General features: G+C 40.2%; 2 long non-coding RNA genes across 3 annotated transcripts in view; one reads left to right on the forward strand and one right to left on the reverse strand.

The window, feature by feature from the left end:
- The window catches only part of LOC131506960 (uncharacterized), a 389,539-nt gene that overhangs the window by 202,355 nt on the left and 161,087 nt on the right, over nt 1-26,097 (reverse strand). The gene's annotated exons all lie outside the window — the stretch shown is intronic.
- Nucleotides 1,005-13,707, forward strand: LOC131506961 (uncharacterized). The gene is made up of 3 exons (XR_009259246.1): nt 1,005-1,076; nt 12,016-12,038; nt 13,600-13,707. It is a non-coding gene; the product is annotated as an uncharacterized LOC131506961 (long non-coding RNA).

The raw sequence follows: 26,097 nt of genomic DNA on the forward strand, positions 1-26,097 counted from the left end.
CCAATCCAGAAAATGGGTTCTTACTCTCCAGGATTTCTTACTGTACAAACAAAAGACTGGCAGCTAATGTTTATTTTTCTCTTTCAAGGCTCAGGAGTTAGTACTTTCGTAGATAAGGGCAGTGCTGATCACAAACCTGACTGCATTTGTACAAAACAGTAGAGTTAGCCTGTCCCTTCCTGCCTTAAATCCTGGTGTTCGCTTCTCTTCCTTACTAATATATGACCTTTGAGTCATTTTTTTCCAGAATAGGGTACTTTTGTCTGCATTAAAGACCGGTTTAGGCAGATATCCTTTCTCCTCACTGATTTTTTAAGGGCTTCTGGGAATTCATCTCCTGCTTCTTGGTCAGAAGAACCTGCTTTCCCTGTTCTCTTGACATTTTTTTAAACCAAACCCCTCTCTCAAATGATTAAATCATCCTTTATTGGCATTTGATCCTCCATCTTCTTTTTCCTTTAAGTTGTCATGTAATGACTTTGCTTTCTAAAAATCATATTAGAGTCCATGGGTGTGCCTTTCTTATAGCAATCCTGCACCCACATAAAAGCTGCCTTTTCAATATGAGACAAAAAGGTCTTTCACAAAAAGTGCAAGACTTTCGTTCCTGATGGCATAGTTCAAGTTGCAGCGATAGCTTCATGAAATTTCTTTTTTTTTCCCCCCATAGTGGTCCTTATTACTGGATTCATTTATCTTGAAATGGTGGGCCACCACAGCTGCAGACTTCAATCTATGGTGTGTATCAAACAATTCCACTAGGTTTTTTTGGGTTTGTTTTTTTTTTTTTTTTTTTTTTTGCAATGTCATGGTTTGTCTTTGTTTCTCTTTGTTTCTTCCAGATCACCAGTGGCGCTTCATATAGGTCCCGTGGTGTTATTCATTGTTTACAGTATTGCACTTAAACTGATGCAAAATGCATGAGAACTGTCAGAGATCACTTTTTACTGTGGTACGCAATGTCCTGGAGAGATGAACTGCTCGCGTGGAGTGCAGTTACGACTGCACTTGCAGTTACGACTCAATACTTCATCTTTATGTTTGTTTACACTTCTCTCCAATGCACCTGGTGCCGGGTAAGCTCTGTGTTTGTGTGCATAGTTTAGGTAACTTTAAACTTGATAAAATAGACTAGTATCTACATATATTTTAGGCACTTGTGACATACCTAGCTTTTTCCTAATTTTTTTTTTGATATTTCTAAGAAAAGCTACATGGTTCATCTGTGAATTTTTTCAAATTAGTGCAGAATTCCAAAAAATTTTCTGTTATATTTATTGAAAAAAAATCAGTGTATAAGCTGATCCACTCAGTTTAAATCCATGTTGTTGAAGCATCAACTGTACCTTTTTAATCTTTATCCCCCATTACTCCTTTACACACACTCTATATTTAAGTCAAACTGAACAATCTGAATTCCTCAAATAAATGTGGTGGTTTCCTCCCCTCCCCTCCATCTTTGCTCATGGCTTTCCCTCACCTGTGAACACCTTCCACTTTTCTCTCTCCACCTTGTCCCCTCCCCCTGTAGCACCATTAGTTCGATTTGTAATCCTGATCAGCCTTCAAAACACCCATCCCACATGTTGCCTCTCTCATGCATACTGCTGAAATTCCTAGATGTTTACCCCCAGCTCCTGCTCTCAATCACTTTTAAAAATCTCTTTGTGTTATTCTTATGGTACTTACTGTATGCTGTCTTATACTGACTTAAACTACAAGCTCATTTAGGACAGAGTACAGGTCTTATACTCCTCTTTCAACCCACACAATATTTATCTTGCCCTCACATTAATATTGATTAAAAGAACAAATGCATGAAAGAAAGAAAATCAACCCTTAATTAGCTTTTATATTGAATAAGACTGCATAAATTGTTTTATACTTAGATGTAAATGACTGCTCAAAGGATTATATACACAAAGATTTTTTTTAATGTTTATTTATTTTTGACAAAGAGAGAGACAGAGCATGAGCAGGGGAGGGGCAGAGAGAGAAGAAGACACAGAATCCGAAGCAGGCTCCAGGCTCTGAGCTGTCAGCACAGAGCCTGATGGGGGGCTCGAACTCACAAACTATGAGATCTGAGCTGTCAGCACAGAGCCCAGCGCGGGGCTCAAACTCACGGACCGCGAGATCATGACCTCAGCCAAAGTCGGACAGTCAACTGAGCCACCCAGGCGCCCCTCTACACAAAGATCTTTTAACTGTAATTGGAAAAAAACATTAAACGAAAGAGTGGCTGTAATGATGGAACTTCATCCATGCAGTGTTGAGCTTCTTCATCTATGCAGAGCTTTGTGGCGTACCTCAAATCAGATGAAGAACTCTTCCGCTTTGGACAAAATCAGTCTTAAGGACTGGCTAGGCCTGGATGTTTCAGGGTTTCCAGGAGGTGTTTTTCTCCCACGTAGCCAGGTGCAACCTTACAATACCGCTCATCTCCAAACAAGACTCACTGCCATACTCTCTGCCACGCACTAATGTGTAGCTTTGGGAAAGTGACCAACTTGCCTGAAGCTTGGTTTCCTTATCTGTCAAACAGGACTGATAATCCCACTTTGCCAGATGCTTATGAGGAAAAGGGATCCAATGCAGGCAAGTAGGAGGTGCCAGGGTAGCCTTTAGCGGTACTGTTTCTATTTGACCCTCTACCATAGCAGGCACCCTTGTGGTTCTCTCTGGCTCCATATGGCTTTGGCAGGAAAAGGTAATCTGCCTCTCTCGCTCTCTGGACACTGAAGGGAGGTGTTCTAACCTTTTCCCCAGTCCTTGTGGGACGTTATGATAGGAGGAGGTTTGAGGCAGGCTCCTTGATCCTTATGAATTCTTTCACCTCTGAATTCACTAGGACCAAAAGAGCTTTTCCCAGGAAGGAGAAAAGCATCCCAGGCTGTTGAAATAAACATGGGATCATCTCAGATGCCCATGGGATCATCCAGAGGAAATCATCATAGGGGAGGGAGACTGAAGAGATCTTGTGGCAGAGGCTTCAGGACAACACAGGGTCACAGGGTCAAGCACACAAAGTGAGAAAAGGGAAATGTATGTGCCAGTTCCTTTTGATGAATACATACTATTAGCACCAGGAGCAAACACGCACACATGCACATTAAAAATACGAAAAACAAATGCAAAATTTTCCCTTGGAAAGAATTGTAGTCTCTGGCAGAAAACCATGAAGTAAATCGTGAGGGGCCAGGCCTGTCCTGGCCCGTTTTTGCTCAGACACTCCATACATGAAAGCTACTGCTCACTCGTCAGGCCAGAACCTCGTCACTGCCAGGCCTTCTGCTCTCTTTGGCTCTCCTCAGGGAGGATTCAGTCCCACTGCCAATTGGCAGTAAATCCGAACAAATTGGCAGGGTCCCACCTTCCTTTAAGTGAATGCATGTGCGCCTCTCAAACTCACAGAGGATACCCATTAGCCTGGTCCCCTGCCCCTTTCAGCAAGGTTAAGATGGGCCTTCCACCAATGCTGACAGAGCCTAACTCTTACCACTGGTCATCCCCTGAGGAGCAGGAAAAAGACCTGTGCTCCCCAAGTCCCTGTACATATAAAGACTTTCTGTTCAAGGAGTCAAATGCTGGCTCTTTACCACACATTGGATTTTCCCTATACATTTCTGTGGCTGTGTGCTATGTCCAAAGTTGAGAGAAGTTGGTAGAGCTTAAAAGCCCCCCAAAACTTAGCCAGTGAGCATGAATCGAAGCATGCTCCAGGGAACACAGCCCAGAAAAAATTGTTAATTAAATCTCGGTTGAAAACTCAGTCTAACCACAGTCATCTTGAGTCTAAAATGGATCAGCTAAGAAACAACGAAGATTCATCCTGTGGGCACCCAGCTGGAATTTTGTCACTGCCTGGTGATGGGGAAAGTGGACTGTCTGTACTGTCTGCTTGGGAGTACTTGACCCAAAATGGGCAAGCAAGGCCTGAAGTTTGACTGAGGAGTTGAAGAATTTACACTTGGCTTTCTTCCTTTCTGAGGGACTTCTCTCTCCTTTGGTATGTTTTCTTCTTTGTCACATTCTCTCCCCCACCCCAGTTTAGGGAAACTCTTCAAAACAGTGGATTTCCTATTTGATAATTCTATTTAGCCCTTTGAGAAATGTTGGAAAGGGGATCAATTGCCAGTCAATACACAAGCATGTGTCAGCCAGGGTGGGCTAAGGTTGATGGACGGCAAGGTGAGGGCGGCAGACTTCCTGTGTCCCTCCCTCTCCCTCCTAAATAGTTGTCCATCAAGGAGTTGGAAAAAAAAAAAAAAGGTAGTAAGTGACAAATGTTTAAGGACAGTGGAGAAAGTTTGGAAATCCTTTCACAGATAGTGGGAAATAATAGCAACCAGAAGGCTGCTGGGGAGTGCGAAGTGCCCAGCTGTGATCCGAGGCCACCTACATGAAGAGGTGTAGATTGCTGCCCATCTATGTGCAGGGCTGTGTGGCTTGCTCCAGCTGCTGTTGGCAACCTGGGTCTAAACATGGACAAAACAGGCGTGATCAAGGCCAGACTGGAGAGTCTAAGGGTCGGTGAGTCAGAGAAGAGAAGGTCATGAAAGGAGAGGGATCCAGCTCATGGGCAAACCAGCAAGTCTGCAGAAGAGGGAACTAAAGACAGGAGGCAACTGCAGGATAGAAAATTCAGGCCTCAGGGGACCAAGGAACATTCTGTAGGTCCCAGCTCAGACTCTGTCTTCTCTGTGGGGCTCTGCCTGAACAAAGATGCCAAAAGGATCTGCTGAGCTCAGGGAGCCTGGAATCCTTGAGTCTGATCTCACTTGGTCTTTAGCATACTCTGGAGGCCTCCCCACTGCACACCGGGTTCAGTTCCTTCTCCACAAAGCACATATTCTTTTGCTTCACTTAATCCTCACACACAAGGTTGGGAGGAGAGGCAGGGAGCAGACTGGAAGAGACAGGAAAGACAGAGCTATGGAAGGCAGGGGTGGGAAGGATGGTGCTATATGGCTTTCTTTCTTTTTTTTTCCCCCAATACCTTGATGGACAACTATTTAGGAGGCAGAGGGAGGGACACAGGAGGTCTGCCACCCTTATCTTGCTGTCCATCGACCTTAGCTCAGGCCACCAAGTAAGGACAAGAGGAGGCCGGCCAGCCAGCAGGCAGTCCAGCCTCTGCTCTCCTCACTTCCCAGCCCCATCCCTCCCTCTGGGAAGAAAAGAAGAGAAGGGCTGCACTTCTGCCCCTTACTCCCACCTTCTGTACCTGCCGCATCGGGCAGTGAATGCTGTGTTTCATACCCATGACACAGAGGCTCTGCAGCACCAGCAAGCCCCCCCCAGGGACTCAGGGCCAAATTTGGTTGTGGTCTGTCCACACACCACTTACGTTCTTTCAGGGGATAAACAAAACAAGCGCTGTGGGTTTCAATTATTTTTTCTGTGTTAATTTTTGAAAACTGACACATAGCACATCTGAGGAAATGCTCAGTAAAACTAAAATGCCATTTGAATGCGATATCTGGTTCCCTGGCTATACTAAACTCGGCTTCGTCTTGCTGATATTTCTGCTTGGCCAGCCTCAGTGTCCTTGGCACTAATGTCTCACCTGAACTGGCCAGTTGATGAAGGTCTAGGGAATTGTGCACTTATTACGGAGGGTTTTGGAACAAAATTGGGGAAATCTTTTGGAAGGCAATTTGATGATCCTGTTCACATGTTCACCTTGTATAACCATCAATTCCACCTCTAGGAATTCATTCTAGAGAAACATGCAAGGATTTATGAATAAAAAAGCAGAAAAGGTATTTATAAAAGCAGAAAAATGTTAAGAAGTAGAAGTAGAAATTTAGTTGGATGAGTTATAGCACAAAGGAATATCTCTAAACCATTAACAATTATATATTACTATGTATCACAAAAAGATGTTCATGATACAGGGGGTAAATAAAGTGGTTACCAACGGTATGATCCTATTTTGGTGAAATAGATAGGAAAACAAATAGGAAGGGAGGAAAGGAAGGAAAAAGTCTAAAGGATATACGCCTTAAAATGCTTCTTTGAGTGGTAATTTGACTCTTTCTTTATGCTTATTGTATTTTATAAATGTTCCTTATAAAGTGTTACTTTAATTAGAGGGAAAAATCATGCTACTTAGACACACACACCTTGTTAGCTCCACTGATTGTCTGAGACCAGATAAGTATGGACTAGCCCCTGCTGAGGGCCCTGGGGGACAGGCTTCATGTCCTCTGTGGCTGCAGCACATTCCGGTGCTGCTTACCCACCCCACCATTCCACAAAGCCAGGCAGCACCAGGTGATGGCAGGAAAGAAGAGCATGGACAGCAGGACGGTAGGATGCCTGGCCATCCAGGTTCTCCTATTGTAAGCACAGGCATGTGACCCAAACCAAACCTTGGTTATAGAATGTTTTTGGTTTCAGAGCCCAAAATACTGAATCTACAGGAAAAGGAGAAAGTCCTGATGGGCTATGCTGACTCTAAGTAGGTTATTTCAATCTATAGCTTTACATTCTTGGTCAAAATAGTTTAAACATTTGCTTCCTATTGAGGAAGGGTGGTCATGTGCTGTCCAAATGGTGCTAGGTTGCTAAGTGTCATAGAGCATGGAGCTGAGAGAGCCAGGAGGGCTGCAGGTTGTGGCAGCACCAGCTGAGTGATATTGGCATCTCAACTGATCATCCAGGCTTCACTAATAACCTGTATATTAGTCCATACTTTTCACACTGAGGAGCTCCGTGGTTCAGTGGAGGTACAGGCGGTGGGGGGAGCTCTAGTGGAGGCCAAGAAGAAGCCACACGTGCAGCACCCTGGTCCCCTTGCCCCAGTATAACCAGGGCAGCTCTACTCTTTCTCTTTTATATATTAAGGTTCCAAGGTAAGATTTCATCAGAATTCTGCTATAATAAGCTTGAAAACCACCAGTCTAATAATGCAACTCTGATATTCTTTGTAACAAAGTATCACCCCTAAGCACAGTGACTTACCAGTATTTTTCAGTTGAGGCAGTCACTGATATCACCTGGACCTTTTTTCCAGTTGTCAGTGTGATTTATTTATCCACATTTGGCTATATTTGGGTAGAGCCTCAGAAATAAGATTCAAGTATTCACCAGGCAAGGATGTGTTATTAACTCATCTTCCCACAAAGAGAGTGAAAAATCCATGAAACTGGCATATTTACAAGGCACCTGGCACCAATTTGTCCTGGCCCCGGGTAAGTAGCTCCATGCAAGAGTGCTTAAAAGTGAAGTAGAGCTATTTTGGGCTCTTTGCTTGGGTTTTATTGGGTATTTTCTTTCCAAATGAGGAAATGGTTCATTGCTCTATTCTCCATGGTACCTGCTATTTCACAATGGTGATGTCTATGTCTGTGCATATATACCGTCATGCAATGCCCTTTGGTGGTGGATGTCTGCATTTTAGAAGTGCACTGAACAAGGGAGAATATATGCCAAACTTTATTTCTCAAAATGAAAGCAACCAAAGCAGAACTTTCAAAGCTATCTCACTCTTTGATTAAACAAGATTAAAAATTCTCTACATTCCTGGAAATAAGAAGGAGAGAGGTGAGAGGAGCAGGAAGACAAGAGGAGAAGAGGGGAGGAAGGAGCAAGAAAGAAGAGTAGAAGATAAAGAAATTAAAATTCATTTATTTTGGAGCAAGATTTTTAATCTCAAGTACACTAGATTTCAGTTCTGGATGGGCTGGAGAATTCTTAGCTTAAGTTTCCATCAACTTTAAAAGCAAAACCATCTATGGGAACCATGCATGGGGACCTAGATTTGACTGCATTTTGCTCTCATCTCTTGTGTAGTGTTGGTGGTGACCATGAGGAGCATGAAAGTCATGTTGACAGAATCCCAAGCAACTTTTCCAAAACAAAACAAAACAAAACAAAACCCTCACCTTTATCTCCCCTCCAACACACACTAGATTGGTAACTGCTCATGGTGTCATGCTGAACCCCCTCTCCCCACCCATCATGTCCATCCTGCCCAGGCAGTGGTAAAAGTCTGGGAAGACTCTCTGAGAGCCATGCCTGGGATGGACTGGCCTCCCACTAACATGACCAACAGAAATCTAACCCCCTACATTAGAATGTGAGGAGACTGGGAGTTTCCTGTAGTTACAGAGGATTTATATTGAGTTTCAATTAAGATGACTATTGCCTATATTCAGCTTTCACAAAAAGCTGAATGTTTTATTAAGAAACATCTCCGTACCTCTACAGAAAGGCTTTGAAGGATGATAATTTTTTCCAGTTATAGCCACTTTTATAACACAGTGCAGAGAAAAAAAGGCGACTTCAGGATAGGTTTGGGTTTGCACTAGGAAGAGATGCACCAGGAAGAAACTATATCTGGATTCCATAGTACACCTACTGGCAATAATCATAAAGCTAACATGTGTTTCTTTATGGCAACATGTGTTGCTTTAACATGGCACCATTTTGAGAAACATCTCTGAGGCCCCTCACCTAAACTAGCTCGTTAATCCTCACAACTCCTCAAGTATGGTAGGTCCTGTCAGTGTCCTTATTTTACACAGGAGGTTGGGTAACTTGCCCAGTCACACAGCTAGGAAGTGGTAAGCAAGACTGAACCTGGCACTCAGGTATGAGAACCTAGGATTGAACCCACTATACTCTACCACCTTCTTTCAAAAATGAATGAGATTGGTTCTGCCTTTGAAAGAAAGTACTATCAAGTGGAGGAAGGAAGAAGCAAACCTGATCACATACTGTATGGGGAGTGGGACAACGCTGACTGGCTCAGTGCAGAAGTACAACATCATAGTTCTGAATTGAAGCATTTCCACTGTAGGGAGGCATAAAAACACAGCGACCAGCAGAGCATCTATTTGGTTCTGGGAACTGAATAGAAAGTCAAATATTTTACCTAAGTGCCTTATTTATTTTCTGCATTCCTTCATTGCAGTATTTATATCTCTGGTTACAATTGCATCAAAACCTGGCAAAATTTGGCTTATCTTTGAGTAAGGAAAGAATGGAAACTTCCCATCAGAGAGCAGCTATAAAACAAGAGATGCTCCCAAGCTGTGGCTTTCCCTTAACCAAGACCATTCCTATTTGTCAGGTTTTTGACCCATCTGTATGACCATGGTGATATCATTCTGACACTCTGGAAAGCAGCATATATCATGTGTGATATATTCTGTTGAAGAAATATATTAATAGTGCAGGGGATCTGATAGCCAAATATGCCATTAGCAGGGATTAATTCATTGTTTTATCTTAATGCTATTCATTGTTACCTTGCCAGAATGGGACACTAAAGGAAATGGGGGAAGATGAGGCAAGACAGATTTGGACTGAAGAACTTCTGAGCTGAAGGGAATACTAGAGCGAGCTATTTAGTGAGAAGGACTGAGGTGGGTGATCAAAACTGGAGCAGGGCAGGGGTACCCTGAGAAACAAGGGCACCCTGTGGCAGTCATACACTAGGGAGCCATAGGGTTGAGCCTGGCACAGAGGCACCCAGACCAAAATGGAGTGGACAGGAGCACTCTGGAAACATTTCACTCTTTTCTATTGGGTATACTTCTTGAAATCATTAAGGAGGTGGGGAGAGAAGGAATGGATTACTTACATATACAAGTCTTCCTTCAAATGAGAAGTAAAGAAAAAATATGAGTTCTAAGATGACACCATGATTCATTCCCAAGAAAAGAGAAGGTGAAAAGTGACCATGACAACTAAGGTGGCTTCTTTTAGCTTTCCTTGGCTGGAAGAATCTGCCTGGACCCGTATTACATGACAGAGTAAACCTGGACTTCCCAGGGTCACAGCAGGATATACACAACCATGGCCTTGGTCCTGAGCCCTAGAAACAAAGGCAGAAACCTGTCAATGGTCAGAGCTTTCCTGTGAAGGAGTAGTAATAGGTGGAAGACATGTGAGGGGACAGTGGAAGTCATTTATTTAAAAATAGAAGTCTGGGTACAAACTCACTTCTGGGCTCCATGGAACCTGGGCTATTCTTAGAGGAGAGGTGGGAGTGAAGAAATCATAAAAACATTCTCTCACAGGTAACCAGCCAACATGGATTTGTGCCCAGGCCCCAGTCCCATCCTGGAAGAAGATATGATAGACAGTTGTTGAACCCCATGTCCAACTACTTTATTCAAGTGAAATCAAATTAAGGTGGATATCAAAGGCATCTTCAGGCTAAAATAAGGAGGAGGGTTTAGAACATGGTAAAAATACTACCCTAGTATGAAATAGGGGAGGGAGCAGTAACCCCCCTGTTGCCTAGAAGCAAAAGGCAGACAGAACCGTGTTTAAATCCTGGCTCTACCAGTTATTAACTGTGTGATTGTAGGCAACTTATGCAACCTCTCTGAGCCTCAGTTTCCCCATAAGTAAAATGGACATAAACCTTAGAACCTATCTCAATGGGTTCTTGTGAGGATTAATTAAGATAAGGCACAAGGTCTGGCACTTATTAAGTATTTCTGTGAATGGGGGCTTTTATATAAAGTGTATACAGGAGACCAGGGGTCCATGTGTCATCCAACTCCCCCCTGCAACAGCTTTTCTGCTGGGTTACCATCCACACCCAAGATTCACTCAAATCGTGGGTCCTGGGGCATCACTCCTACTTGCTGTAGCCAAAGGACAGCTCCTCCTGATAGTTACCTCCATCTGTGCAGATCATGCTATTCTCAGGCCTATGCACAGGACTCCAAACTTGCCAAGAGGTTGGATAGTTTCAGTGTCAGTGAAACCATTCCTACTAAAAATGTTTGGCCAACCTGTCAAAGACTTGCTGTCTAGGCTGGCAAATACATATGGTGACTGGCAACCCACAGATTCCCTTTGGCCAGTCGACTTTTCCTTGGTGACAAAGCAAGATCGAATCCTCAAGATGGAAGTGTCATCCAAAAATGTGAGAAGGAATATAGAACAAGTTCAAAGTTTTCTTCCTCTCTCTCTCTTTGCTTGAACATTGAGGTACTATTTATATATAGTAAACTTTATCCTTTTTAGGGTATACAGTTCTATGAATTTTGATAATTGTCTTCAGTCATATAACCAACATCACAATCAAGATACCAAGTTTGTCCATTACCCTTATGCCCATTTGTATTCAACACCTTCAACTCCTAACAATCACTGCTAATTTCTTTGTCTTTCTTCAGAATATCATTTACAGAATCCTACAGTCTGGAGCCTTTTGTGTCTTGCTTCTTAAATTTATCATAGTGCTCTTAAGATTCACTCATGCAGTTGCATTTTTCAGTACCTCGTACCTTTTTGTGGCTGAGTATATTCCATTGTATGGACGTTGCTACAATCTGTGTGACCATTCACTACTTCATAAACACTTAAGTTGTTTCCAGATTTAGGCAACTATGAATAAAGCCAATAAAAACATTCACATACAGGTTTATATGGAGACATACCTTTTCATTTCTTTTGAGTAAATATCTAGGTATGGGATTTCTGGATCATATGGTAAGTGTGTTTAATTTTATAGGAAACTTAATAAGCTATTTTTTGAGAGAGAGAGAGAAAGAGAGAGAGAGAGAGGGAGAGAATGTGAGTGGGGGAGAGGGGCAGAGGGAGGGATAGAGAAAGTCTTAAGCAGTCTCCACACTCAGAGCAGAGCCTGATGCCAGGCTCCATCTCAAGTCCCTGGGATCATGACCTGAGTCAAAATCAAGAGTCAGATACTCAACCAACTGAGCCACCCAGGGGCCCCTGAGCTATTTTCAAAGTAGCTGTAACATTTTGCATTCCTGTCAGTTGCTCGCTCTGCTTCCTTGTCAGCACCTGGTGGGTTGTTTTTTTTTTTTTTTTGAGCCATTCTAATAGCTGTGTCATGGTACCTCTTAGTTTTCAATTTGTATTTTACTATGATTAGTGATATTTAGCATCTGTTCATGTGCATATTTGGCCTTTCATATTCCTTTCTTAATAAATCTGTTTAAATCTTTTGCCAATTTTTTTATATTGGATTGATTTCTTTTTCACGAGAGAGTTTTTTTGTTTTTTTTTTTCCTATAGATTCTGGATCAGTCCTCTTTTAGGTATGTTTTTTTGCAAACTTTTTCTTTCCATTTTTAGTCATGTCTTTTAATAAGAAGTTTTAAATTTCTATAAAGTTCAGTTTATCAATATTTCCTTTTATGGTTTGTCCTTTTTATATACTATCTAAAAAAATATTTGCCTAATCCAAAGTCACAAACATTTTCTTTATGTTTGTCTAGAAGTTTTATAGTTTTTGTTTTACATTAGTTCTATGATTTGTTTGATGTTAATTTTATATATAATATGAGGTGTAGACAAGGTTCATTTTTTCTTGCGTATGGCTGCCAAATTTTCTTGGCATTGGTTGTTAGAGACTGTCCTTTCCCTATTGATCATATATGTGTAGATATATTTCTAGACTGTACTGCACCACATTCAACTATGTGTCTATACTTTTGCCAATACCAGTCTTGAATACCGTATCTTTATAGTAACTGAGGTATCCTGAATCCTCCAATTTGCCTTGGCTTCTCATCCTTTTTTATTTTCCACATACACTTTAGAACCAACTTATGTATTTCTAGGAAAAACATGCTGAAATTTTGATTGAGATGATATTGCATCTATAAACTAATTTGGGTAGAAAATTGACATCTTGACAATACTGAGTCATCCAATTCATGAATCCAGATATATTTCTACATTTATTTAGGCCTTTTTGTACATAGTTTGTTAGAATTATCCCTGAAAGTATTATTTCATGATTTGGGTTGTTATTGTTAATGTTGTTTGGGGTGCTATTGTAAATTATACTGTTTTTTTTTATTTCAATTTCTAATTATGCCTCGCTAGTATATAGAAGTACAACTGATTTTAATATAGTGGATTTGTATCCTGAAACTTAGCTAAACTCATTTATTGGATACAATATCATTTTTCTCAATCGTTTGAGATTTTATATGTAAACAATTATGTCACCTAAGAATAAAGCATTTTATTGCTTCCTTTCCAATATGAATTCCTTTTATTTCCTTTTCTTGTTGCACAGACTAGAATCTCTAGTACAAAATTGAATACAGTGGTGAGAGCAGACATCCCTGCCTTGACAATCTTAGGTGAAAATATTCAGTCTTTTATTATTAAGTATGATGTTACCTATAGATTTTCTGTAGGTGCTCTTTACCAGGTTGGGGAAGTGCCCTTCTATTTCCCGTTTGTTGAGAATATTTATCATGAATAAATGTTGAATTTCATTAAGTTCTTTTCCTGCATCTATCAAGATTATCATATGCTTCTTGTTTTCTAGGTTGTTGAAGTACATTAATTTTCAAACATCAAACCAACCTTGCATTTCTGAGATGAATCCCATTTGGTCATGATGTATTGTTATTTTTATATATTATTGGATTCAATTTATTATTTTTTAAAGTTTTTTTTATATTTGTGAGAGAAATTGGTCTGTAGTTTTCTTATAATATCTTTCTCTGGTTTATGACACCCGAGTAGTGCTGGTTTCACATAATAAACCAGGAGAGTCAGTTCCAAGTGGGTTTTCAGTACTATCAGAGATCGGAGAGGGAATTCCAAGATCTGACCCTAACCTGTGTGCCTTTCCTTTAGCGTTCTCTTATCTGCAGTTCTAAAGTTGGAAAAACTGTCACATCTGTTTGGTGAACTTCAGCAATTGAAGAGAAATGAAGGTTGATTTTCAAATGACCATTAAGAGGCAAAGAAATAAATTGTCACAGTTATAGGATCTCTTCTTCTGAGTAACAAGGAGACTGTGCCACTTATATAATGGCTGGTATAAGTCTTTACTGACAAAGTGGTTTTTGTTCAGGGCCTTGGTTACCATAAGTAAGGATCATTAGAGAAGCAGTCCTTATTCAATGATTACAACTCTCCAAAAAAGAAAATGAAATGAAGTGCCAATATTCCCATTAAGTTTTCACTTTGTCTGGGTATTTAGATGAGAATGTGTTTTCCCCATGCTGAGGAAGTACATTTCAAAGATTCACATTTCTACAGATGATACCATAGATCAGTGCTATACAAAAAGATTTTCTGTGGTGATGGAAATGCTCCATATTTGTGATGCCCAATAAGGTAGTCACTAGCCATATGTAGCTACTGAGCACCCGAATGTGACTTGTGTGACTAAAAAACTAAATTTTAACTGTATTTAATTTTTTAAGTGTAAATTTAAATAACCACATGTAGCTAGTGAATAACAAATTGGACAGCGTGGTTGTAGAGTGCCAATATTCGCTCTTGAAAACTTTTAGAAAGAATAGTTGTCACTAAAGAAAGAGACAGAAAGACTTGGGAACAAGTTGTACAGCTAGAAATGTAAGGTTTAGTGGACAGCCTGCAGATGAAACTTACATCAAATTGCAGAGCAATAGAGTCTCAATTCTTAAATCAATTATATTCCGATTTATTTTGGTATTATTAGTATCAGGCTAACAAAAGGACGAGGTTGACAATGGATAGCAACATGATTGGTTTTCTTTGGAAATAGATGTTCTGATGGTGTTGTGTATTTTTTTATACATATACTCTATAGGAGGCAGCCAACTGAATATTCATTGTGGCTCCTCTGAGGTTTGATTCCTACACATTGAATAAATGTTTTCACTCTTAGGGTTGGTAGCATGAATTTCTGAGCTTTAGATCACCAATAGAAGAGTCAAAAAGGAATCAAACTTCATTTTTGATTTTTGGTTCTTGTAATTTAATTTTATATTCTACCTTTCTCTTTCTTTCTTTCTCTCTCCCTCTCTCTCTCTCTCTCTCTTCCTTCCTTCCTTCCTTCTTAATTACAACTAGTTTGGTGGTTTATTTTTATTTCTTTTTTATTTGACTATAATTGACAATGTTCCATTAGTTTCAGGTATACAACATAGTGATTTAACAACTGTATATGCTATGCTATGCTCACCTCATGTGTAATAACTAAGATAGATGAGGGGAACACTTAAAAATAAATGGCATGCTTTGGAGTGGCATTGAGCTTGACTCCATTTTTATGCATTTCTCAAAGGACCTTTTATGTTAAATCATTTACTTGCTATCAGAGATACTCACAGTGAACACAACTTAGAGATTCATCAAAATGACAAAACTGAGAGTCTCCAGGGCAGGAAAAGGTCACCAGACTCTGTACAGCGCTTGATCTGTTTGAGTCTTTAACAAATGCTCTCAGGATGGTGATGCCTTTGTTCTCCTCTATTCTGGTGGAAATGATTTAGTGAATGCTCTGCACCTTTTTCTCCCTTCAATGCCACCCTTGACCCCTCACCCCCACCCTTTCACATTAGATCTTTTTGCTTCACTGGCCTTTCCGGATGAGGAAGAGTCTCACCAAATCAAGAATGCACCTTTTCAGAAGAGGTCAATTAGTCCTGGGGAGTAATGAGGACTAAGCTGCCCTCTCCACTTTGACCATTGATTTAAACACTATTCACAGGCTCCAGGGTGCTAGTGAGGCAACGCTCTGGAAACTGATGAGGGACTCCATCTCCATTCCCATAACCCATGCCCAGTCACCCCAGAGAATCAGCCACCAGCCATAGCTCCCTCCCATCCAGCTACATGGTAACCAAAACAAGCCCCTTCTGTGTACACTTTCTGTAGCGTGTAATTGCCAACTGGTGAAAGAGATGAATAGAAAGGAAATGTATTGAGAGAGCTTTGACAGAATTTTCGTAACAAGGGTTAGGAGGCCCTAACTCCACATGCCAAGAAGCAAACTTTATGGCATGGCCCATGTCTGGAGGCTGAACAGTGCCAGGATGTGCTCCATACAGAAACTAGTACCTTCACCAGTGCCACACACACTACATAGGCCAGCATGGGCTTCCTGAAACCAGTGACTCTCAGAATTAGAAGACCTCGGAGATTCTTGGAGTTTTACCCATTCACAACATGAAGATTCCCTCTTCAAATCCTCTACAAGTGGCCACCCTAAGACACCATTATTTTCCCAAAATAGATTCAAATTGAACCAAATAATTCATGAGCTATCATACTTTCCTTGATTTTATCATTTCTGCTCCACGTTAAATTTCCCTGACTCTGAATTGTGCTTCATAAGGCATGATTTTGAGGTTATTCCCTGTTCTGGTCACTCTTATAGTCAAGGCCAGTTAGGATACTGAAGCTCAGCTACATCTATACAGATTTCTTCATTGGCTTCTAAATGTTTTATCTGAGGTTAGCAGAGTGGGGTCAAAGGTGTGTGAAGAGTGGGGAGGTGGGAGGTCAGGGGAAGAGGAAGTGGCAGTAGCTTTAATCTATCTCTGAAGCAGCACTGGGTTAGGGTAGGAGTGCATGGAGACAGGAACAGGGCTTTTCACTGTTAAAGACTTCAGTCTTAGAAATAATTGTGTAACAATGGAATACTACGTGGCAATGAGAAAGAATGAAATATGGCCTTTTGTAGCCACGTGGATGGAACTGGAGAGTGTGATGCTAAGTGAAATAAGCCATACAGGGAAAGACAGATACCATATGGTTTCACTCTTATGTGGATCCTGAGAAACTTAACAGAAACCCATGGGGGAGGGGAAGAAAAAAAAAAAGAGGTTAGAGTGGGAGAGAGCCAAAGCATAAGAGACTGTTAAAAACTGAGAACAAACTGAGGGTTGATGGGGGGTGGGAGGGAGGGGAAGGTGGGTAATGGGTATTGAGGAGGGCACCTTTTGGGATGAGCACTGGGTGTTGTATGGAAACCAATTTGACAATAAATTTCATATATTGGGGAAAAAAAAGAAATAATGGTGTAATTTTTGAGCACCTATAAGGAACCATACGAGGCATTTCACATATAGTAATCCTAACAAGAAAGTAAGCCTTACTATTCCCACTTTGTAATGAAAGTTTGAGGCTTATAGAGATTAAATGATTTGCCCAAAGTCATATAGCTAATAAGTGGCAAATACAACTATATTACTCCAAAACTTCTCACTCAGAATTATTTCTCCTGGGCCAATGCCACATCTTAGAATTATGCAACCTCTTGGGGTCCAGATGTTTTCTGTTTTGACCTTTCAGATCTGTCCAGTCACTCCTGTTTGGGTCTGACTTTACTGAGTTCAGCCCACCACCTGCTATGACCTTCAATTCTTTCTTGATTCCTTCTGACTTGCCTGCTCGGAACTTGGATATCTTCCTGATCCCACAAACTAGCCTCAATGCCTAGTTCTCCCCTCATTGTTACATGTGCACATACTCTTCAGCTCCCCCAAGAGAAAGGGAGATTCCAGTCCCCTGAATCACTGAGTCGCAAGTTCTGAGAAATGATACGCTTGGTGATCAGAGAAGAAATTTATCTCTTTAGACCTAGGCCTCCAAATGCCACTAGATAAATTTTAAATTCTTCAAATATTTGTAAATCTTGCTAAAAGTTCACAAATTCCTTTTTGTGTGTGATTTTTCCCAAAGAATCTAGTGTCCCATGGATGTTTCCTGAATTGTCAGAGAAAGAAAAAATGGAACAAGCATCCAGTTGTTTAAAGGCTCATTTAGTTGGCTTTCAGCTTAGCTCATACTAAAATGACATAGCTTGAGTCAAATCTCCAGAGACCATTTTTAAGCAATTCTGCTTATAATGCAATTCAGTTGACTGAGAGCCATTAGAGAGTTCACATCAAAAATCCACTGAGGCTGAACATGGACACGGTACTCTTATGGAAGAAACTGGTTCTCATGAACTGGAGAATACTTCATACTTTTAACAATTGTTTATGAACTAGAGCCCCATGTGGTCCAGTCTCTGTAAGCTATAGCATTCAAGTAAATACAGTCCAACAAGTATAAGTAATTAAAAGCAATTCCAATGTTTTCTTGAACATTTTAAACCATGTCAAAGAGAATCAATTTATAACCCACAGTGGTGTTGCTGAAAGTCTCTTTCTCTATTATTTCCCTCTCAGGATCAGTCATATTCCCAACTTTCCCAAAGCCTTTCCCTATATATTTCATTCTCAACCTCCAATCCCCAAATCTACCCCTAAAAACAAGTTGGCATGGACTTCCTCTTTTCTCTTGTTATCCCCCCTCTCCAGAGCTCTTTTGGGAACTCATGGGAACCTGCTCTGTGTTCATACATATGCAGTCCCACAGTCCAAGGTTGTTAACACTGTAGGGCAAAACTTGACTAACGGAGGATAGGAGGTGATTAATAAATGTTCCCTTATTTCTTCCTCCCACTGATTTCATAAGCATTTCACACTGCCCTAAAGAGGTAGTTTGTGAGATACTTAGTATCCTTTAATAAATTCCTTTGTTTTTGCTTGAAGTAGTCAGAGTAAATTATATTATTTGCAACCAAGAATCATGTCTAATAAATATTCCAATAATAGAGTTAGTTCCAGTTTCTCTGGGCCCTTGACAACTCTGGTTATTATAAATTAAAATAAACAAACAAAATGAAACAAAAATACTTCCTTAGGAACCATACCTATAAGATAAGAAAAGCAAATAAATTTCCACAAAGTACCCGCAGTTGAGCTAGCTCTTACTCTGAGCTACAAATTGGGTTGAGGATTCATGTAAGCCAGGGATGATAGGAATTTAGCTGGAAGGCTATCTCCATCCTTTTATTACTTTGATTATGTTGTATCGTGACCTTAGGTTCCATGTGATGCTTGGTGGAAAACATATTTTGCCAAGCATGACTGTTTCTGATTGGTAAATTAGAAGAGGGATGTTTATGACCTACAGACAGATATCATGGATTCCTTCTCAATCAAGGACCAGATTCCCAAAGCATTTATCCAAATTGCCTTGCCTCACAACAGTTTCTCAAACTTGTCCTCTAAATTACCCCTTATAGCAGAGTGTATACATTCCCTCTGGGATTTGGTAGCAGAGTAAGAAGTAGCATAATTTTAATTTATTTAAAATCTTGAAATTTTCCTTCCCTTCCCCTATGTTCATCTGTTGTGTTTCTCAAATTCCATATATGAGTGAAATCATATGATATCTTTCTCTGGGACTTATTTTGCTAAGCATCATATACTCTAGTTCCATCCACGTTGTTGCTAATGACAAGATTTCATTCTTTTTCATCACTGAGTAGTATCCCAGTGTGTGTGTGTGTGTGTGTGTGTGTGTGTGTGTGTGTGTGCGTGTGTGTGTATATGTATATATATGTATATGTGTATATATATATATATATATATATATATATATATATATATATATCTCACATCTTTTTATCCATTCATCAGTCAATGGATATTTGAGCTCTTTCCATAGTTTGGCTATTGTTGATAGCACTGCTACAAACGTTGGGGTGCATGTGCTCCTTCGAATCAGCATTTTTGTATTCTTTGGATAAATACCTAGTAGTGCAATTGCTGGGTCATAGGGTAGTTCTATTTTTAATTTTTTGAGGAACCTCCATACTCTTTTCCAGAGTGACTGTACCAGTTTGCATTCCCATCAGCAGTGTAAAGGGTTCCTCTTTCTCCACATCCTTGCCAGCATCTGTTGTTTCCTAAGTTGTTAATTTTAGCCATTCTGACAGGTGTGAGGTGGTATCTCATTGTGGTTTTGATTTGTATTTCCCTGATGAGTGAAATTTTGTTCTTACCAAAAAACTAATCTACATTTTTACTTCTATTCTCTAAAATTTCAATGTCTACTTTTATATAAAAATAATAAAGGAGACTTCCAATTTAATAAAATAGATGAGACAATGTATTTATCTCTGCTCCATCCCAAAATGCCCCTAAAAAGAATTTTCAGTAATAAAAACCTACAAAGACAGAGATCATGACAGAGAATGACACTGAAAAAGAGAGGCAACTAACTATGGAAGATGCAAAGCACACTGATTAATCTTAACTGACTTAACATAGTAAAGAAAGTGAGGGCCTAAAATGACCATGATGGGGAACACCAAGCAAAGAAACAAATATCCAGAAAATTTGGGCTGCAAAATTCTAGGGATGTCTAGGAATTTATGCACCAGAATCTCTGAAAACAGAGTTGAAGATTGGGGCTGAAAACAGAAGAAATTGGTTGAAAGTCTATTTAGGGAGCACACAGATCCTCCTTCTTGTACTTCCAGATAACTATGGCCCCAAGACTCCCATTGTAGAAGCAGATAGAAGGTTTATTTTCCGAAAAAACTAAGCCAGAGAAGCTGGGTACCAGAACTTGCATAGTGTGGGAGGGAAGTTCCCTATGGAAAACAGGATTAGGTGAAACTATCAAACATTGAGTACCCAGCCCTCTTCACCAGTTCCCAAAATGCTGGCAGATATATATATATATATATATATATATATATATATATATATATCCATCAGAGGAACTAGCTGGCCCTAGAGGAAAGGCCTAAAGAAAGTGACCTCTGTGGAGCACCAGGTAAAACCCCAGACCCTGCATCAGTTAATGGCAAGGGCCAGGAATGGGAGCCATCAGCCCATAGTGTGAGTAATAAGGGATTGCCTGCAGAGAATTTAAAATCAATAATTAAATCACCTAAATGTTAGTTGGCTTTGTATTATTTATTTTTTATGCACAATTATGCAGCAATTTTAAACAACCTTAGTGATAAAATACTTCCCACATAAAACTCCATTCTATATCTAAGTTCCAAACAATTGCTCTGGCTACTGTGGAATATCAATAATATGTATATAAAGTACAAATTAGCACATTTTAATTCTCTACCTGGAAGTTCATTTGAGAAACTCCCCATCACCAAGTCCATTCTTCCACTAACACAAACTCAGCTGTCTGTGTTCCTTTCATGAGTACATTCAAAGGTTCAAATTATCTGAGTTTGCTTCAGCACAATATATGCCCAATCCCTGTGGCACTCCATATTCCTGTGCTTAAACAGTAGATTCAAAAGTAAACAACAACACCATAGAAATTGAAAAGATGGAAGAAAACTCTGAATTACTGAGTTTTGTCATTCTACATAAACACTCTGAGTTTTTATTTATATTGAAAATTTAAAGCAATGACACAGAGAAGTATGAAGAATAAGAGTTTTGTTTGGTAATTGCAAAATTTAGTATATACATGAAATACTTAATTTGATTAATTTCTTAAAATTAAAATTCATCCCTTTTAGTGTTAATTGTTTGCAACTAAAAATCATGAAAATAATTACCACTGATCTCTATCATCATTGCTGAAAAGAATTTTGGTTATCCATGCATGATATCCATGCATGATCAATGCGTGAATTGATCTGATCCGGTGTAGATATGCTAGGTACACCTCTACCTTGAACCCTACTTCACTCCTATATCAGCACAGTCAGCCAGTGGCCATCACATACATGAAGTGCAGAGACTCAAATTAACAAACCAAATACATGAAGCAGTGACCAAGCTGAGATAAAAGGAAACTTAAACCTCAATCTACAATCCTCAGATAAAAGAAAATATTGCCTTCACAAATAGAAATAAGACTAGAAGAAAAGAAAGAAACTTTCAGAGAACAAGAAAGACTCAGTGGGAATTAAAAATATAAATGCAAAATAAAGAATTAATAGGAAAAGAGAAGGTAAAGTTGAAAAAATCTAAAGTAGAACAACAACAAAATAACAAACTGGAAAATAAGAGAAAAAAAAAGATTTTTAAAAATAGATGATCAATTCCGAAGGTCTGACCTCTGACTAACAGGAGTTCCAGAAGGAACACCAAGTAAACAGATGGAAGCAAAAATCAGATAATACAGGAAACTTTCCCAGAACTAAAGGCCGTAACTTTCCAAATTGAAATGGCCCACCAAATACTCAGGACAATAAATGAAAAACAAACCACACCAAAGCAAACCACTGTGAAATTTCTGCATTTGGGAATAAAGAAAAATACCCTAAGAAATCCCAGACAAGAAACACAGGGCATGTACCAAGGTCCAGGAATCAGCATGGCATTGGATTTTCCAAAAGCACTCTGAAATCTAGAAGATGCTGGAGCAATGCTATCTTTAAATTTAAAAAAAAAAATAGTTTTAATCTAGAATTTCATAGGCAGCCAAACTGTAAATCAACTTAAGTGTACAATAAAAGTTTTATGACATTCAAAGGCCTCAAAAAGTTTACCTTCTACATATCCTATATCAGAAAGCTACTAGAGGATGTGTTCCATAAAAACAAAAGAATAAACCGAGATAAAGCAATGCAAGACAGCCAGGAAATGAGGAATATAGTTCTCCAGGAGTGACTATGTTTAGATGTGAAGAGAATTCCTTGAATAACAAAAAATGGAATACCCAAGTCAGCAGCTATCCGGCAAGCCTTGGAAGTCTTCAAGTTCAGATTGGAGCAGGAAAATGAAATATTCCAGAAACAATATCTCCAAGAAAAAAAGTAGAACCAATTCCTGAAGTCATGTTTCCTGGAGAATGTGGAAACTAATTAATGTAGGAATAAGACACTAAGCAGATTTTTTTTAAAGACCACTTAAACTCTAGGAAAAACAAGAAGGGAAATGTGATTATAGAGAACTGTGAGTGATATTGACATTGTCCTAAAAATGCAAACATTGGGTAATAATTTAACAAATAATGATGATTTTACTGCATGGGAAGGATGGGGGGCTGGAGAGAAGTATGTACATGAAAGAGGGATCAATTTCCATCTTTCATAAGTGAATAATTATAGTGAGAAGTAGCACTATTGTTATATTATTTAGAAATATACAGCTAAATGCCAAGGAATAAAGTTAGAAGAAATGAGAGTAGCTGCCTCTGGGGAGTAGGACTTGTGATAGGAAGGCAGGGGACTGCTATTTTGTTTTCAATCTTATGCTATTATTTTATTATTTAAAATTATGGACACATACTACTTTTGGCAAACATATTTAAAAGAGAGAAGCAGGATTTCAGAATTCCAGGTTTAAAGTGTTAAAATTAATATACAATTACAACATAAAATGGTGAGGGCCACTTCATGTTGTAACAAAATACTTACCTAATTTCTCTATGACAGATCAGGCCTCTGGGCCACAGGAAGGCTTTGAAGGGAAAAACAACACTTATTTAGCACCTACTGCACACTCGTACCATTGTAGAAAAGTTTCAGAGATCGTTGTGACCGATCCTCACCACACCCCTGAGGAAATGAGGAAGTTATTTCCTCGTAAGACACTACATCCTTAGAGGACAAAGAAGTATTGCAGGTATTTGTTTATATCTCTGCGTGTGAGCCCCAGACTGTCTGTAGCCTGATGGAACCATTGATGATCATCACAACTTGGTGAGATATGTGAACCCATTTTAGAGATGAGAAAACAGAGTCCTCTGAGTCAAGTGGCTTAACCAAGTCATAAAAATAGTAAGTGGCAGAGCTATGATACGGCTCCAGCCTCCAGTATAACTCCCCACTCTCTGAACTTTTGGAGAACAAAGACTGTCTTCTCCCTGTTTGCACTCCCAGCACCAAGCACACTATGTCTGGCACATAGGAAATATCCAACCAAAATCTATTGTCTAAATCAGGAAAGGCGCTGGTTTATCAGCCTAGGAGAATTTCCAGGATCCAAGCCCCCAAATGCTTCCTCCCTTTACCTGCCACGCATGTGACCTACACAAGGTCTGTCTGGATACAGCCCGAAGGGACAGGGTCCTCCCTCAAAACAAGAGGGAACTATTCAGCTCTCCTTCAAGTAATTCAATGAGTTGGTTTACAGGTCTAGGACGCAGGACAGTGACAATTTCAGTCTTTAAAAATAGCAAAATCAGGGGCGCCTAGGTGGCTCAGTCGGTTAAGCGTCCAACTTCGGCTCAGGTCATGATCTCACAGTTCGTGGGTTCGAGCCCCGCGTTGGGATCTGTGCTGACAGCTCAGAGCCCGGAGCCTGCTTCAGTTTCTGTGTCTCCCTCTCTCTCTGCCCCTCCCCGGCTCAAACTCTGTCCATTTCTCTCTCTCTCTCTCTCTCTCTCTCTCTCTCTCTCTCTCTCTCAGAAATAAATAAACATTAAAAAAAAATTTTAATGTTAAAAATAGCAAAATCAAACCTTTAATGCAAAAGAAAACGAAATTGTGGAAACAATTTTGAGCCCCCAGAACTTTTGAAAATGTCATTAACAAACTGTGAAATTGAGAGATAAAAATCAGATGCCCTGAGGGGGAACAGCAGTGCCCCCAGTCCTGCCTCTCACCCTGAGTCATGGAAAGCCTAGTTTCCACTCTGCAGGTCCAGGAAGCAGGGGGTAGGGAGCTAATTCATGTCTCCTGCTCCACGCTGGCTCCCAGGGTGGCAGCATTTGGAAAACACAGAATGACTGAACTATTCAACATGTGAAGTTGGGCCTGCCGGAGACTGAAAGGATAATACATGGAAACCATCACCCCTGGGAGAAGGCCTGGGAGGCAGAGAGGAGCTCTTCAAAGAATTCTGGAGAAGTGCATTCATTCTCCAGGCTTCTCTTTGCTGATTCCACACGTCTGTGAGAGAGCCCGAATTACAGAAACTATCTCTAGGGCTTCCGTAATAATTTAAAATTATTCTCAGGGGGAAAAGTACTTGCTGTAAAGTGCTGTAGAGCATGCACAGAGAGCAGGGTAGAATACAAAATATTTTCAAAAGATCCTTCTTGTTCTCTAAGAACTTTACAGTCCTTGTAACATTAGCAGAATTTATGTTCTGCTCTGGAACAAAAAAATTCAGAACTGGCTATCTTTATTAGTCACAGAGATGCTTCACAGGACTCAAGAGACAGTGAAAGAAATATGGAGAAGTGTGTTTGATCCTCGCAGGTTGGTAGCCTATCTAAATTCTCTGCCACAGTTGCCAGACTCAAGAGAAAGGGAGCCTGAAGAGAGGGAAAGTGTCAGTGAGGCACCAGTGTGGTCTCTGAGCCCATGTACAGAATCTATGAGTGTGAGGGGGCTGCATCCTGGAGTCCAGAAAATACAGATCTAATGCCCGCCCCCTCATCCTCAGGAAAAGAAGCACACTCAAGCCCCCCAGAATAGAATTCAAGGATAAGAAACATGGGAATATTTCCATGAAAGTTCACATACGAGACCACAGGTCCCGCTTTCCTTTCCACCTGCCACCATGACTTCCTTGTTTGCTTGATCCCTGGCTCACAGGAATTTCCGAAGAACTTACCCCAGCCCTCTGGAATATCACACTTTCAGGCTCTTCCCTCTGAACACAAAGTTACAGAAAATTGCAAGAGTAGAAGAGTGCTTATAATACCAACCCTGGGTGTTAAACACTGGGAGGACTCTGTCACAAGACCAGGTGCCTACTAGACCTCCTTGGAGCCAGCTTCCCAGGGCAGAGTAACCCACCACCATCCTGCTTCTATTGGATGTCCATTAAAAACCAACAGATATCATACTACAGAAATGTATGCTTTTTTTTTAAATCAGCCATTCTTGGCATGGGCATCTTTCATTTTAACAATAGAAGGGAAATTACTGGAGAGTGGGGGCCAGCTTATCACAGGGAAACATGTGTTGGCAAGACTAAATTGCCTATCCTTACCTTCAGGAATATTGTCCAACCATCTTTGTTCCAGGAATCCTTGAAACCCTGCAGTAGTATTTCCTGGAGAGCTCCATTTCCTCCTTACCCAAATGTACATTGGCGTAACCATCCCACGTTAGGGCAGAAACACAGGCTTTACAACATGATTTGTCTTACAATCTTTTTGCCCACTGGTTGGAAGAAGCATTATTGGTCTGCTCCTTGGCTTTGAGGTCTGTCACTACTGTGCAAGTCAGTAACCCCAAAGTGCACTTATGCTTCAAATCAAAATGGTCTCCGTCACATTCATCATACTTACCACCCCCCGAACATTTTAAATGCTGCTGAGTATATTTCACTTTTCTTGGGTGCTATTCAAGTTCGGTAAATGAAATCCTGCTCTCTGCCTTCAGAATCTTTCTATATATATAAAACACACGCCTTGCAATAGATGTTGCCTCGACACTGATGGTGGGATCAAAATCAGTGCAACCCCTCTGGAAGATTATCTGATATAATAAAACCCCCAAGATGAACATACTTAAAGTCATATGTAACTTCCAACAACTTATCCTGTGGTTATATTTAAGGCTGTTCCTAAAGATGTCTGTGTCAGTAGTTTTTAATAATTTGAAAAAAGTTGAAATTAGTCTGAAGGTCCATT

This window comes from Neofelis nebulosa, chromosome 3, assembly GCF_028018385.1.
Source record: "Neofelis nebulosa isolate mNeoNeb1 chromosome 3, mNeoNeb1.pri, whole genome shotgun sequence".
In the NCBI taxonomy this organism is placed as follows: domain Eukaryota; kingdom Metazoa; phylum Chordata; class Mammalia; order Carnivora; family Felidae; genus Neofelis; species Neofelis nebulosa.